The sequence below is a fragment of the Elephantulus edwardii genome, unplaced genomic scaffold (genome assembly GCF_000299155.1).
Source record: "Elephantulus edwardii isolate Elephantulus edwardi_28Jun2011 unplaced genomic scaffold, EleEdw1.0 scaffold00395, whole genome shotgun sequence".
NCBI lineage: Eukaryota > Metazoa > Chordata > Mammalia > Macroscelidea > Macroscelididae > Elephantulus > Elephantulus edwardii.
This window is the reverse complement of record NW_006400145.1, coordinates 693519-708048: the sequence shown is the minus strand read 5'-3', so window position 1 is coordinate 708048 and position 14530 is coordinate 693519. Positions and strand designations below refer to the sequence as shown.

At 39.9% G+C, this 14530-nt stretch overlaps 1 pseudogene; it reads right to left on the bottom strand.

Moving 5' to 3' along the window:
- Nucleotides 1–8838: 8838 nt before the first annotated feature.
- LOC102848673 lies at nucleotides 8839–10055 on the bottom strand (annotated as a pseudogene).
- Between the last annotated feature and the right edge of the window lie 4475 nt (nucleotides 10056–14530).

Below are 14530 nucleotides of genomic sequence, written 5' to 3'. Positions count from 1 at the left end.
GCCTTATGGGACTGAGTTTATTTAGCATAATGCTCTTCAGTCCCTCCCTAGTTTGGTAATAATTTACAAAATCATTGCTCCTTGTTGCTGCATAGTATTCCATTGTGTAAATGTACCATAAGTTCTCAATTCATTTGATTGTGGTTGGACATTGGGGCTGTTTCCAGGTTTTTGTGATGGTGAAGATTGCTATGAGCATTGGCATGCAAGTCTCTGTGCCTCAGTTCTCATTTTCTTGGGGTATATTCTGAACAGTGTAATAGTTGGGTCATGGGGTATTTCTATGTTCAGCTTTTTGAGGAAGTGCCAGACTGCCTTCCAAAGTGGTTATACCATTTTATATTCCCTACAATAACATATTAGAGTTCCTTTCTTGCTACATGCTCTCCAACATTTATTACTTGCTGTTCTGTTAAACTTTGCCACTGCTACTGGGATGAGATGGTATCTTGTTGTTTTGATTTGCATCTCTTATTGCAAGTGATTTTGAACATTTCTTCATGTGTCTGTTGGCTATCTGAATATTTTCTTCTGTGAAAAGTCTTTCCACATCTTTTTCCCATTTTGTAATTGTGTTATCAGTCTCTTTCTTGCTGAGGCCTTGTATATCACCTGATTTTTTTTAATGTCAATACTACAAAATTTAAAATTGGAGATGTGACTCACAGTTTGCATTGTGTCTCAATCTTAAAACATTGGTATGCATTCTAAAACACTAACATACATTATAATATTATACGGTACATAGTTTTATGAAAGTTCTGGTAAGGAGTTTCACTGCAACCCAAAGGCATGTGGTTCTGCAAAGGCACCTACTCTGCATAAGAAGAATGATTATCTCCTGTTCAATTTATAGCCTTTGAAAACCCATAGGAGGGTCAATTAGGAGTTGGTTCTGACTCAAAAGCACTGAGTTTGAAATATATTTTATAGGATGTGTGTTTCATTATAATTTATAAATATAGTTATATAATTCATTGTAACTTATTTAATAAAGAGCTTATAATTTTTTATAAATGCATGTAATGATGTACAATAACATATGTTGTCTTTATATGCTGTTGAGTCAAATCTTACTGATAACTGATTCTCCAACTGGTTTTCAGACACAGTAAAATAACACAAGAGATTTCTCATCTTTCTGCCGTGGAGCAACTGGTGGATTCAAACATCATACATTTAGATTGGCAGTGCAGATACTTACCACCAGGCAACAATTGTTGTTGCTGTTAGGTACTGTCCAATCGAGGACAATCCATAGTAACCCTATGAACAACAGATGTGAAGACTGTCCTACCTTGTGCCATCTTCACAATCTCTAACATACTTGAGACCATTGCTGCAGTCACTGTGTCATCCCATCTTAAGGGTCTTCCTCTCTTTTGCTCACCTTCCACCTTTTCTAGCATAATATCCTTTCCAAGAATAGCTTCTCTCAGAAGAATGTGTTCAAAGAATGTGAGACAAAATTGTATCATCTTTGCCTCCAAGGAGCACTCTGGTTGTACCTTCTTCTCCAAAACCTATTTTGTTTATTCTTTTTGCAGTAATGGGATGTTCAGTACTCTTCTCCAACACCATAGCTCAAAGAGAAATTCTTCTGCAACTCTTGTCCATTTCTCAGAAGCATCACAAGTGATTGAAAAGATCATGGCCTGAATAAGGCAAGCTTTAGTCTTCAAACTGATATTATTGCTTCTCAAAAATTTAGAGAGGTCCCTGACTGTAGATTTTCCCTATGCAATGTGTCTCCTGGTCTCTTGAATGCTGAAGGGTTCTGATTGTGGATCCAAGTAAGATGAAGTGGTTGACAGTTTCAATCTTTTCTTCTTCTATCACGATATTGCTTATCAATACAGTTATTAGAATATTTTCCTTGACATTTACATGCAATACATATTGAAGTCTTTAGTCTTTGATCTTCTGCAGCCATACTTCAACTCCTCCTCACTTTCAGCAAGCCTAGTTTTGTCATCAGTATAACAATTTATTTTTGAGTCTTTCTCTGATTCTAATGTTACATTCTTCTTCATGAGTCCAGCTTTTCAAAAATTTGCTCAGTATACAGATTGAATAGGTGTGGAGGAAGAGTACAAGCCTGATACATACTTTTCTTAATTTTAAACCTTTAAATCATAACTGAAGGGGAAGACCCTCTACCAGGTGGATTGGTGTGGTGACTCTTGCAATGAGCACTTGTGTGTTCTGGAAGTGTGAGGATGGCACAGGACAGGGAAGGGTTCACAAGGTCGCTATGAGTCATACTAGATTCAAAGGCACCTAAGAACAACTGTGTTTTGTTTCTCTGTTTGCATAACAGCCTCTTGGTCTCAGTATAGGTTTTTAATGAATATAATTAAGTGTTCTGGCATCCCCGTTCTTCCCAATTTTAGCTATGATTTGTTATGACTACAAAATTAGACACAGTCTAATGCATTTGCATACTCAGTGAAGCACAAATAGACTTTCTTTTGGTATTCTTTGCTTTCAGCCAGGAACCTATCTGACATCAGAAATTATATACCTGGTGCTATGATCTCTTTTAAATCCTACTTGAACTTCTGGGAGTTCTCTGTCTATGTACTGTTCTAGCTATTTTTAAATTATTTTCAGCAGTATTTTGCTTGCATGTGATATTAATGATATGTTTTGGTAATTTTCCCATTCTATTGGATCCCTTTCCTTGGGAATGGAAACAAATATGTATCTCTTCCAGTTGGTTTTCCAGGCAGCTGTTCTCCAAATTTTCTGGTATGAACTGGTGAGCACATCAAGGACTGCATCTATTAATCGAAACATGAAAATTATTATCCTATCAATATCTATGGCCCTTTTTTATTGCCAATGCCTTCAATGAAGCTTCAGTTTCTTCCTTCATTATCATTGGCTCTTGCTCATAATTCTTTTTAGTACAGTGATACTGTGTATTCTCTCCATTTTTCCATTGATGCTTCCTAGATAATTCAATATATTGTCTATGTGTTGTTGTTGTTTTTATGTGCCATTAAGTTGCTTGTGACTCATAGTAACTCTATGTACAACAGCTCTGAAACCTGCCTTGTCCTGAGCCAGTTCTTCAGGCTCTGACACACCTACCTCCATTGTCCCAGTTACTGTATCAATCCATCTTATCTGGAGTCTTCCTCTCCTGCACTGTCCCTCTACCCTTCTGGGAATGATGTTCCTCTCCAAGACCCAGTCCTTCCTGGCCAAATGCCTGAAATATATGAGATGCAGCTTAAAAATCCTAGCCTCCAAAAAGAAAATTCCTTTCACTCTACTTAGTGGTCCAGCACTACAGTTAAACAGTATTGGTTCTTATTCTATCATCCTTAGTCATTGTCCAGCTCTCTGATGCATAACAAGTAATTGTGAAGACCATGACTTGGATCAGGCTCACCTTAGTCTCTATACAGACTTCATTGCTTCTCAGTATTCTGGGAAGGTCCCTGACAGCAAATTTTCCCAGTGCAATTTGTCTTCTGATTTCCTTACTGCTGATCTCTTTCCTGTCTATCATAATGCTGCCAGTAGGCTCTGTGGTAAGAATCTTGGTCATCTCTGATGTTGGGTTTCAATCCATATTGAAGACTACAGTCCTTGACCTTCTGCAACAAATGCTTCAGGTCCTCCTCAGTTTCAGCAAGCAAGGTGTATCATCTTCATAGCAAAGGTTGTTGATGAGTCTTTCTCCAATCCTGATATCACATTCCTCCTCATGAAGCCCAGTCTCCTGAATGATCTGTTCTATATACAGGCTGAATATTTACAGAGACAGGATGCATCCCTGATGCGCTCCTTTCCTGATTTTGAAACATTTAGTGTTTACCTTGCTCTGTTCTGAAGACTGCTTCCTGGTCTGAGTATAGGTTTCACATGAGCACAATTAAGTGTTTTGGGATATTACAATATGAGGCTTGAATTTCCAACACCCCCCCCCCATTCTTTCAGCTGAAAAATGCTGAATGAGTTCTTCTCTTTTTATTATCCAATTATAGCTCTCTATATATTCTGTAATAATACTTTGCTTTGTCTTCATGAGCCACCCTTTGAAATCTTCAACTCTTTTACTTCATCTTCCCCCTTTGTTTTGCCTTCTTGGCACTCTAATGCAAATTTCAGAGTCTCTTCTGACATCTATTTCAGTTTTTTTCTTTCTCCTTTCCCTGTGTAGTGAGTGACCTTTTGCTCTGATATCCTGGACTTCATCCAACAACTCATCTGGTCTTCTATCATTGGTGCTCAATGCTTCAAACCCATTCTTAAGATGATGCCTAAATTTAGGTAGGATAAATTCAAGGTCTTATTTTTATTCTTGTAGACTTGTTTTAATTTTCTTCAACCTCAATTTGAAATTTCATATGAGTAATTGATGATCAAGGATGGAGAGACAGCACAGAAGAGGAAGACCTTGGATGAGATGGATTGATACAGTAACTAGGGCAATGGGGGTAGGTGTGTCAGAATCAATGAGACTGGCCCAGGACAGGGCAGGTTTCAGAGCTATTGTATGTAGGTTCACTATGAGTAACAGACCACTCTACAGCACATAACAACCACAATATGATGGTCTGTTCCACAGGCTGCCACTGGCCTGGTTTTGACTGCTGATAATGAACTTTTCTGACAATTTCTTCCATAGATATAGTCAATCTGATTCATATGCTGTCCATCAGGTGAGATTAATGGGTAAAGTGTGCTTTTTAGAAATGTTATTTGTGACTATTAAATCATTGAATGTACAGAATTCAATCATTCTATTTTCAATCTCATTTCTGCCATCAAGTTTGTACTTTCTGACAACTATTTCTTCTTCATTATTTCCAGTTTTTGCACTTCATTCACTAGTTATCCTTAATGCATCCTGATTGCCTGGTCAATTTCTGACTGCAAGATTCTGTTAATCCACTATGTATATAGAGTATAAGGGAGTTATGGTATAATAGATATTTATAAAATGGTATACATGTAATAGTCTATGGTAGATAATTATATAACATTGGCATATACACTTGTAAACATTCTCTGTCAAGAACTAAGAGGGTTTTGATATTTTATCCTTATAAGCTAACAAATTACCCTACTACCATTTCATGGATGCAGACGGAAGACCCGAGACTCCATGGCCAGAGCTGGACAGTTTATTACTCTCAACAATAACAATAGCCAGTATATAAGCATGTGAGTTTCATCTCACTAAGTCCCAGCTTCCACAGGGTGACACACACACACAAAGAGTCAGTTGTCAACTGTATGGATAGTGATTGTGCTTTGTTGTTGTTGTTGTTGTTATGTGCCGTCGAGTCGCTTGCAACTCATAGCGACCCTATGTACAACAGCCCTAAACTCTGCTCTGTCCTGTGCCAATCGCACTGTCTCTGACACTCCCATCCCGATTATCCCAGCTACTGACTCAATCCACCTCATAGAGGGCCTTCCCCTCCTGTGCTGTCCCTCCACCCTCCCAAGCATGATGTCCTTCTCCAAGGACCGGTCTCTCCTCACAACATGTCCAAAGTATGTTAGACGGAGCCTCAGAATCCTTGCCTCCAAGGAGCCACCCAGTTTAACCCTTTCCAGGATGAATCTGTTTGAAAAGAAATCTAAACTTAGAGGATATGAATCTTTTATAAAGGGTGGCAAACAAAGGTGTCCTTTGCTCTTGAGGGAGACATTTTATCTTCCAACTCTTTCCATGAGACAAACACCCCTGATGAGATAATTTAGGAAAAGTGATAGCAAGTAAATTGTTTGCAAGATATGCAGAAACATGAGAGATTTATGGAGAATTGGTTCCAATATCATCATTTGCATAGTGTGAGGTAGGGACTAAGGCCAACATTAGCCCCTAGCTTACCATCTTTTTCTGAAAGGGTTTGTATTTTTCTAACTGAATTGGTGTCAACCATTGTCAAGTTCAATTCCAACTCAGGACAACTACACACATGCCAAGAATGCTTCATAACGTTGTCAAGGCTGTAACCTTCTGGAAGCAGAGTCAGGCCTGTCTTCAAAATGCTTTTGGTTGAGTGCTTGCTGCTTCTAGGGACTAAACTGAACTCTCCAGTGCAATATATCTTCATTGGTTTTCTGAAAAGAATCCATTTTCCTAAACAAGTTTGTTTGGAATTTACTTACTTGACCATTAGTACTAAAGTTGAAAAGTATTCAAACCAGAAAACATAACTGGAAAAGGTTGTTTTTCTGGACACAACATTTAGGAAATATTTGGAAGCATTGGATCTTTAAAAATATTTAACTAAACAGTACTTTGAGTGAAGTCTTCTTCAATGCTTGACTCTGGAATCTTGGTTCCCATGGCAGCACACAGGTCCAGACAAGCTCTGCCTTGCACCCTGGAATTTTTCACCTTCAAAGCATTTTACCCACACAAATCATTGATTTTCACAATGCAGGAGTGAGCTCGATCGTTAAGTGCTATTATCCAGTTTGACTGCCTTAATTCCTTTTCCTCAGGCCCCCAACAAGCCAAGTCAAAGCAAGAGATAGAGCCAAAATATCTAGCTTCTGTCCTGAGTTAATAATATCCCTGGACCACATCAATTTTTGCTTATAAAACCCTCTCCTCTTCTGTGCATTCAACAAATAGCACTCTGCTTTGTAATATAGGGTTTTTTCTGTCCTATTTCTTACAGATGTTTTTCAGTCCTTTGTCTAGGTTCAGCATACATAGGGTTTTCAGAGGCCTGCTATTTCGGAAGTGGATGGCCAATTCTTCTTCCTAGTCTGTCTTAATCTGAATGTTCAGATTTAGAGAAGTATCTTACAGATAAACATTTTACAGGAAAGTGAAAGATATATCCCTTATTGTGGGTTAACCATTAGTTGCAGTATTGTCCCTGCCCTTGGCCCTTGACTCACTTATTTCGCAGCTCCACCCTCCACCAGGATACCCCTCCACTTCTACCCACTCCCTTCAGCATTTATCTTCCATTGTCCAACCCTTGATCTGATAGCTTGTAGCTGAAGTTTTCATGGCTTCTGTGATTCTAAACACGTCAGCTGCTGACAATTCCTTATGTCTCTTAAGTTTAGTGGTAATGTTTCCAAAGTGAGGGTGATGTGTCCTGTAGAATTGGTGTGTAGATTTTTTTTTCCCTTGCCCCGATTTCCATGCCACCTTGGGGTCTTCTTGTTTACCTGTGGGGCAGGGAGGTTTTACCGAGTGCCTTTGTGTTGGCCCACTTCTCTGTCAGTGAGGATTCCTCTCTGTCCCCTCTGTGCATCCCAAAACAATTTCTGCACCGCCACTGTGTGGATCATAACAAACTGTGGCTGACTCTGAGAAAAATGGGAATCCCAGAACACTTGATTGTGCTTATGCAAAACCTATACTTGGATCAAGAGGCAGTTGTCAGAACAGAGAAAGGAAACACTGTATGGTTCAAAATTGAGAAAGGTGTATGCCAGGGATGTGTCCTATCTCTCCTCCATACCTTTTCAACCTGTATGCAGAACAGATCATCCAGGAGGCTGGGCTCTATGAGGAAAAATATGGCTTCAGGATTGGTGAAAGATCTATCAACAATCTGCGTTATACAGATGACACAACCCTGTTTGCTGAAACTGAGGAGGACCTGAAGCGCTTGCTGCAGAGGGTCAAGGACTGCAGCCTCCAGTATGGATTGAGGCTCAATATCAAGAAGACAAAGATTCTCACCACTGATCCAATTGGCAACATCAGGATGGATGGTGAAGAGATTGAGATTATTAACAACTTTAGTCTGCTTGGCTCCACAGTCAACACTCTTGGCACCATTACCCAGGAAATTAAAAGATGCACTGTGATGGGAAAGTCTGCTGTTAGGGGCCTCTCCAGAGTACCGAAGAGCAATGGTGTCACTCTGGAGACTAAGGTGCATCTGATACAGGCCATGGTCTTTGCAATCACTTGTTATGCATCAGAGAGTTGGACAATGACTAGGGAGGATAGAAGAAGAATTGATGTTTTTGAGTTGTGGTGCTGGAGAAGATTATTGAGGGTACCATGGACTGCTAAGAAAACAAACAGATTCACCCTGGAGAGGGTTAAACTGTGCTGCTCCTTGGAGACAAAGATTCTAGGGCTTCATCTGACATACTTTGGACATATTGTAAGGAGGGACTGGTCCTTGGAGACATCATGCTTGGGAGGGTGGAGGGATGGTGCAGGAGGGGAAGACCCTCTATGAGGGGGATTGATTCAGGGACTGGGGTAATCAGGATGGGTGTGTCAGAGGCAATGTGATTGTCAGAAGATCAGTGTTTAGGGCTATTGTACATAGGGTCGCTATGAGTTGCAAGTGACTCAACAGCACATAACAACAACAACTAGGATCACCTGCCCATACTTGAGTAATATTATTTACCAATTCTTTATTCTATTCATTGATCTACATAAATGTCATGTACCAGTGCCAACTGTTTTGACTTTGAGGCTGTATGTTGTTGTTAGGTGTTGTTGAGTCAACAACTCATAGCTACCCTATCAACAATGTCCTGTACCATCTGGACGGTCTCCACCATCCTGGAGACCATGGAGTCACTGTGTGAATCCATCTTGTTGAGAGTCTTTTTCCCTTTTGTTATCTTCTCGCACTATGTCTTTTTCTGAGGACTGGCCCTTCCTGACAACATGCCTGAAGTATGTGAAGCAAAGTTTCGCAGTCTCTGCCTCTAAGGAATATCCAGGTTGCATTTCCTCCAAGACAGGCTTTGGGCTTTTTGGCAATCCTTGGGATATTCAGTACTCTTCTCCAACACTACAATTCAAAGGAATCAATTCTTTTTTTTTAAAAAAATAATTTTTTATTGTGACCCCTCCATCTAGTCCTGATATTAGGCACCTTCTTCTTTTGCAATGCGGTCTTTCTTAAGCGGTCCCATGAAGGCCTTCTTCTCCTCCATTGTCTGGAAGTGGCCATGGCCAAACTTGGAGGTGGTGTCGCTGAACTTGAGATCAGTCTTCTCCAGAGCCCGGCGTTTGGTCTGCACCAGCAAGGACTTGCGGAGAGTCAGCACTCGCTTCTTGGTCCCCACCACACAGCCTTTCAGCATAACAAAGTCGTTGGTCACTTCACCATAGTGGACAAAGCCACCCAGAGGATTGATGCTCTTGTCTGAGAGATCGTAGTCAGTGGAGGCATTGTTTTTGATCAGCTTGCCGTCCTTGATAAGCTAGACTTGATAAGCTAGACTTGATAAGCTTCTTGTTGATCTCCGTGAGGTGATGATAGCCCTTCTGCCCAGCACGGGCCACAAAGAAGGCCACTCGGGCAGGATGCCAGGCCCCAATACAAGCGACCTTGCGCAGCCCTCTGTGGGTCTTGCGGGGTAGCTTCTTGGTGTGCCAGCGGCTGGTAACCCCTTTGTAACCCTTTCCCTTGGTCACTCCGATGACATCGATCATCTCGTCCTGGCCAAACACCTGGCTCACTGGCACCTACTGCTCCAGCTTCTCGTGAGCCCAGTCCAGCTTCTCAGCCACTGTGTCCCCATTCACCTGGATCTCCATCAGGTGAGCCTTCTTCTGGCGCAAAGGAAGCAGGCGCATCTGGGTGTGGGCGATGACCCGGATGACCTGGCAGTACTTCTTCATGCTGCTGAAGTTCTTTTCTAACAGCTTCTTGCCATCCTCATCCTGCCATTTCTTGCAGTACTTGGTAAAAGCCTTCTTCTTAGACTTGTGCCAGTTCTTATAGAAGCGCCGTTTGCATTAATCACTGACGTGCTCTGCAAAGACAGTCTTGAAGGTGCGGAGGCCACGAGGGGTTTCCACGTAACCCACGATGCCCACAATCACCATGGGAGGCGTCTCCACAATCGTCACCGCCTCTACCACTTCCTTCTTGTTCACCTTGGACCCCGGCCTGTCCACCTCCTGCACGATGTGGGTCATGCCGGCCTTTGTAGCCCAGGAAGGCCGTGAGGTACACGGGCTTGGTGGCGTCATCTTTGGGGAAGCTCTTCACCTTCCCGCGTTGCTGGCTGCTGCGTTTTCGAGGCAGGAAGCCCAGGGACCCGTGCCTGGGGGCTGAGAACTTCCTGTGTGACATCCTGACGTCGGTTTCTGCCGGTAGAGAAGGAATCAATTCTTCTATCATTCTTACTTATTGTTCAGCTTTCAGATGGCAATAAAAGACATCCTTGTCTAATTTCTCATTCACATGTGGAAGGATTTCAATCTTTTTCTCTTGCTAACATTTGTCCTCTAGGGATACAGGTTCCTTAACTTCAGGACCACTGGGTAAGAAAGTATCTGAAGCTTATAATGATGACTCAAAATCACAGTGGTTTACACTAAATAGAAGTTTAACTCTATCACATAGAAGTTGTATGGAGGCTTCAGGTTTCAAGGCTTCAAAATGAAACATTTGTACTAGCCCCTCCTTATATATAGTCATAACTGCTAAATGAATGGAAGGACAAACAGACAAAGTTGTTGTTGGGTGTCACTGACTGGAACACTGCTCCTAGTTGTTATTATGTCAAATTGCCTATAACTCATAGTGACCCTATACAATAACTTACTCTGAATAGAGTTCCTATGAAAAACAGATTGGAACCTTGCCCTATGATGTACCATTCCCAAAATCTCTTCCTTACTCAATCTCATTGTTGCAGTCACTGCTGTAGTTCATCTTGTTGAGGATCTTGCTCTCTTTCTTTCCTTGCTGGCTTTCCCAATGTTGACTCCTCTTCACAACATGCCCAAAGTATGTGAGAAGTTTCACCATCCTTGCCTTCAAGGAGAATCTTGGTTTCATTTCTTCCAAGAGAGCTATAGTTGCTGTTTTGGGAGTCGATTGCATATTTAATTCTCTTTTCCAACACATTCAAAGACATCATTTATTCGTCAGTCTTCCTTATTCATTGCCCAATTTTCAGAAATATAGGAAGCAATTCAAAGTACTCTGATTTGTAGCACAGACTCCTTAGTCTAAAATGAAATTGATGCTCTGTCGCACTTTGGAGAGGACCTTGGCAGCAGAATGTAGGAAAATTAGATATTGTTAAGGAAGAAATGGAACGCATAAATATTGACATACTAGGTATTGGTGAGAAGAGATGGACTGGCATGGGTCATTTTGAGTCAGATGATCATATATTACTCTGGAGATGAAAAGGTGAGGAAAAATGGAGTTGCCTTCATAATTAAGAAAGCCATTGCTAGATCCATCTTGAAGTACAATATTGTGAGTGACAGGATAATATCCATACACATACAAGGAAGGCCAGTGAATACCACTATCATTCAGATATATGCACCAACAACCAGAGCCAAGGAAGAGGATATAGAAGATTTTTACCAACTTTTACAGTTGGAGATAGATCGAATATGCAATCAAGATGCATTGATAATAATGGGTGACTGGAATGAAAAAGTTGGGAACAGAGAAGAAGATTCAGTAGTTGGAAAACATGGACTCGGTGACAGAAATGGAGCTGGAGAGAGGATGATCGAATTTTGCACAACCAATGACTTATTCATAGCAAATACGTTTTTTAAGAGACATAAACGCAGGTTTTATACATGGATTTCACCTGATGGTATGCATAGGAATCAGATTGATTACATCTGTGGAAAGAACCACTAGAGAAGCTCAATATCAGCTGTGAAAACTAGGCCAGGAGCTGATTGTGGAACAGACCACCAACTACTCATATGCAAGTTCAAGCTGAAGCTGAGGAAAATTAAACCAAGTCCACAGGAACCAAAATATGACTTTGAGTCTATGCCCCCAGAATTTCAGAACCCAACGCATCAGTCTTTTAATTTCTTGACTGCTGGTACCTGACCATGAGTATTAATTGCAGATACAAGTAAAATGAAATAATTGAGAACTTCAGTCTTTTCTCCATCCATCATGATGTTGTCTATTTATTCATACTGAGAATTTTTGTTTTCTTCTTGTTGAGACATAATCCATAGTGAAGACTGTAGTCTTTGATCTTCTGCAGTAAGTGCTTTAAGTATTCATTTTCTACACACAAGATTGTGTTATCTATATAACATAGGTTGTTAGTGAGTCTTCTTTCAACCGCAATGCTGTATTCTTCTTCAGATAGTTCAGTTTCTGGAATTATTTGCTCAGCATACAGATTGAATAGGTATGGAGAAAATATATCATCCTGGCACATAACTGTTTATGATTTTTAAACCAGGCAGTGTTCCCTTGTTCTGTTTAAATAACTGCTTCTTGGTTTAAATTTAGTGTTCTGGAATTTCCATTCTTCTTAATATTAGCCATCATATATTATGATCCACACAGTCAAATACTTTGCACTGGTTAATAAAACATAGATAACATCTTTTCTTTATTCTTTGCTTTTAGCCAAGATCCATCTGACATCACCAATACACTCAGGACAAGGCCTCTTCTAAATCCAGCTTGAACTTCTGATAGTTATCTGCTGATGTATCACTATAGCCATTTCTTAATAATCTTTAGCAAGATTTTACTTGCAAGTGGTATTATTGATATTGTTTGTTCATTCCCATACTCTCTTCGTTCTCCTTTTTGGGAATTGGGAATAACTATGAATTTTTTTGAATCAATTGTCCAGGTAATTGTCTTCCAAATTTCTTGCCATAGACTGATAAGCTTGTCTAAGGCTGTATCTGTTTGTTGAAACATGCCAATTTGTATCTGATCACTTTTAGACCCCTTATTTTTTTTTTAAAACACCTTCAGTGAAGCTTGAACTTCTTCATTGATTACCATTGGCTGTTGATCACGTTCTATTTCCTGAAATGGTTTCTGAAAAAGGTAATTTCAAAGACAGAGGAGAAAGAAAAGATTAAAATTGATGTCACACAAGAACCTGAAAATTGCATTAGAAAGTTAAGAACAAAGGGAAGGAATGCTGGAGTAAAAGAGTTGAATGGAAGATTTTAAAGAGCAGTTCCAGAAGACAAAGCAAAGTATTATAAAAGAATGTGCAAAGAAATGGAATAAGGGGAAGAACCCACTCAACATTTCTAAAACTAAAAGAATTGAATAACAAACTCATGTCTCGAGTTACAATACTGAAGGATGGTATGGGAAAAATCTTGACAAATCCAGAAGGCATCAAAAGAAGATGGAGGGAATACACAGTGTCACAATTTTAAAACAGAGCACAGAGCAATCACAAAATAAGCTATCTTTCCATCTGATCCTTAGGACCAGATTACAATATTGATTAAAGAATAAATGGTTTCAAGTGTTGTATATAACCCAGAGTTCATCACTATCTTAGCTGTGATGATTGGATCAGAGTTTCATCCAGACCAACACAGTCATTCACATTAACTGGTAGCCTAGTGGGAAGAAGCTGAAGTAGTTTTTCAATCCCAAAGCCATGTGGTTAAAATTCATCAGCTGTTCCGTGGAACAAAGATGGACAATCTCCTCCTGTGCAATTAACTGCTTCTGAAAACCTGCTGGAGAGTCAGCTATGAGTCTGTTTTTATTCAATGATACACAACAGCAGCCATTAACAGAGGCCAAGAATGAATGCTCTGCGCAGAAGCTTGGGAGAACTGAATTGCAATGAGGTCTGTGTTTAGAAGAATCTGATGCAAAATCAATTGATTCTATGAGAAAGTCTGAAGCAAAGACCTTTGAATACGTGAGCTTGGCAGATAGATATATTTGAAAGCATGGGAAGATTTTTATCTAAATGGGAAATGCATTTGCAATGGCATAAATTTGTGACTGCAATCTACTTTTCCTCATTTTAAAACCAGTCAATTTATTTGAACTGAAATTTTCTAACTCTATTTATCAGCTATGTAGATAGAGCCAAATTTGAAATTCAATTTGCAGTCCTTGATTCTTTTCCCCTCTGCTCATTTTCATGGTACATTGTAGGACTGATCAACAGTATGATGTTTTTAATTATGTAAAATAATTCAGGCAAGACAAAATGTTTGGTTTTTTGCTAGCCCCATTGAAATTTATTACTCTCACGTAGCAAGAATCATCTCTTCATGCTTTTGAGAAAGAAAGATTCAACTACAATAGAAGTTCTGCAGGAACAGAATACAATTCTTGGAGATTTCTGGATTTTTGTCCTGTGTTTCTAGGTTCAGAAAGCACTAAATTCTCAGAAACAACTGTCTGTATATCTAGACTAGAGAGGAATTTTGAACTTGGAGCCTGATCATTGTGAACTTGGAACATGAACATTGCTTCTCTGATTTCACAACGCTTTCTTCGCAATTTCCGTCTTGTTTTCATTATAATGTGATAAATTAAAATAATGTGTCTTCAGCAGTTACAGAGAATCTTTTTGTGCACCTGAGAATGAAATGAAAAACCCTTAAAGATAGTCAAATTGAAATTGAAGATTACTAATTTTCTAGTTCTTAAGAAATGCTGAGCGAGTTCGGCCCTTTTGATTTTCTGACTCTAGTTCCTCGCACATTTCCTTGTAGTATTTTGCTTTGTCATTCCGAGAAGCCTTTTGGAATCTTCTGTTCAGCTCTTCAGTATCTTGAATTCTTCCTTGTGCTTTGGCTTCTCTACGCTCCAGTGCAATCTTA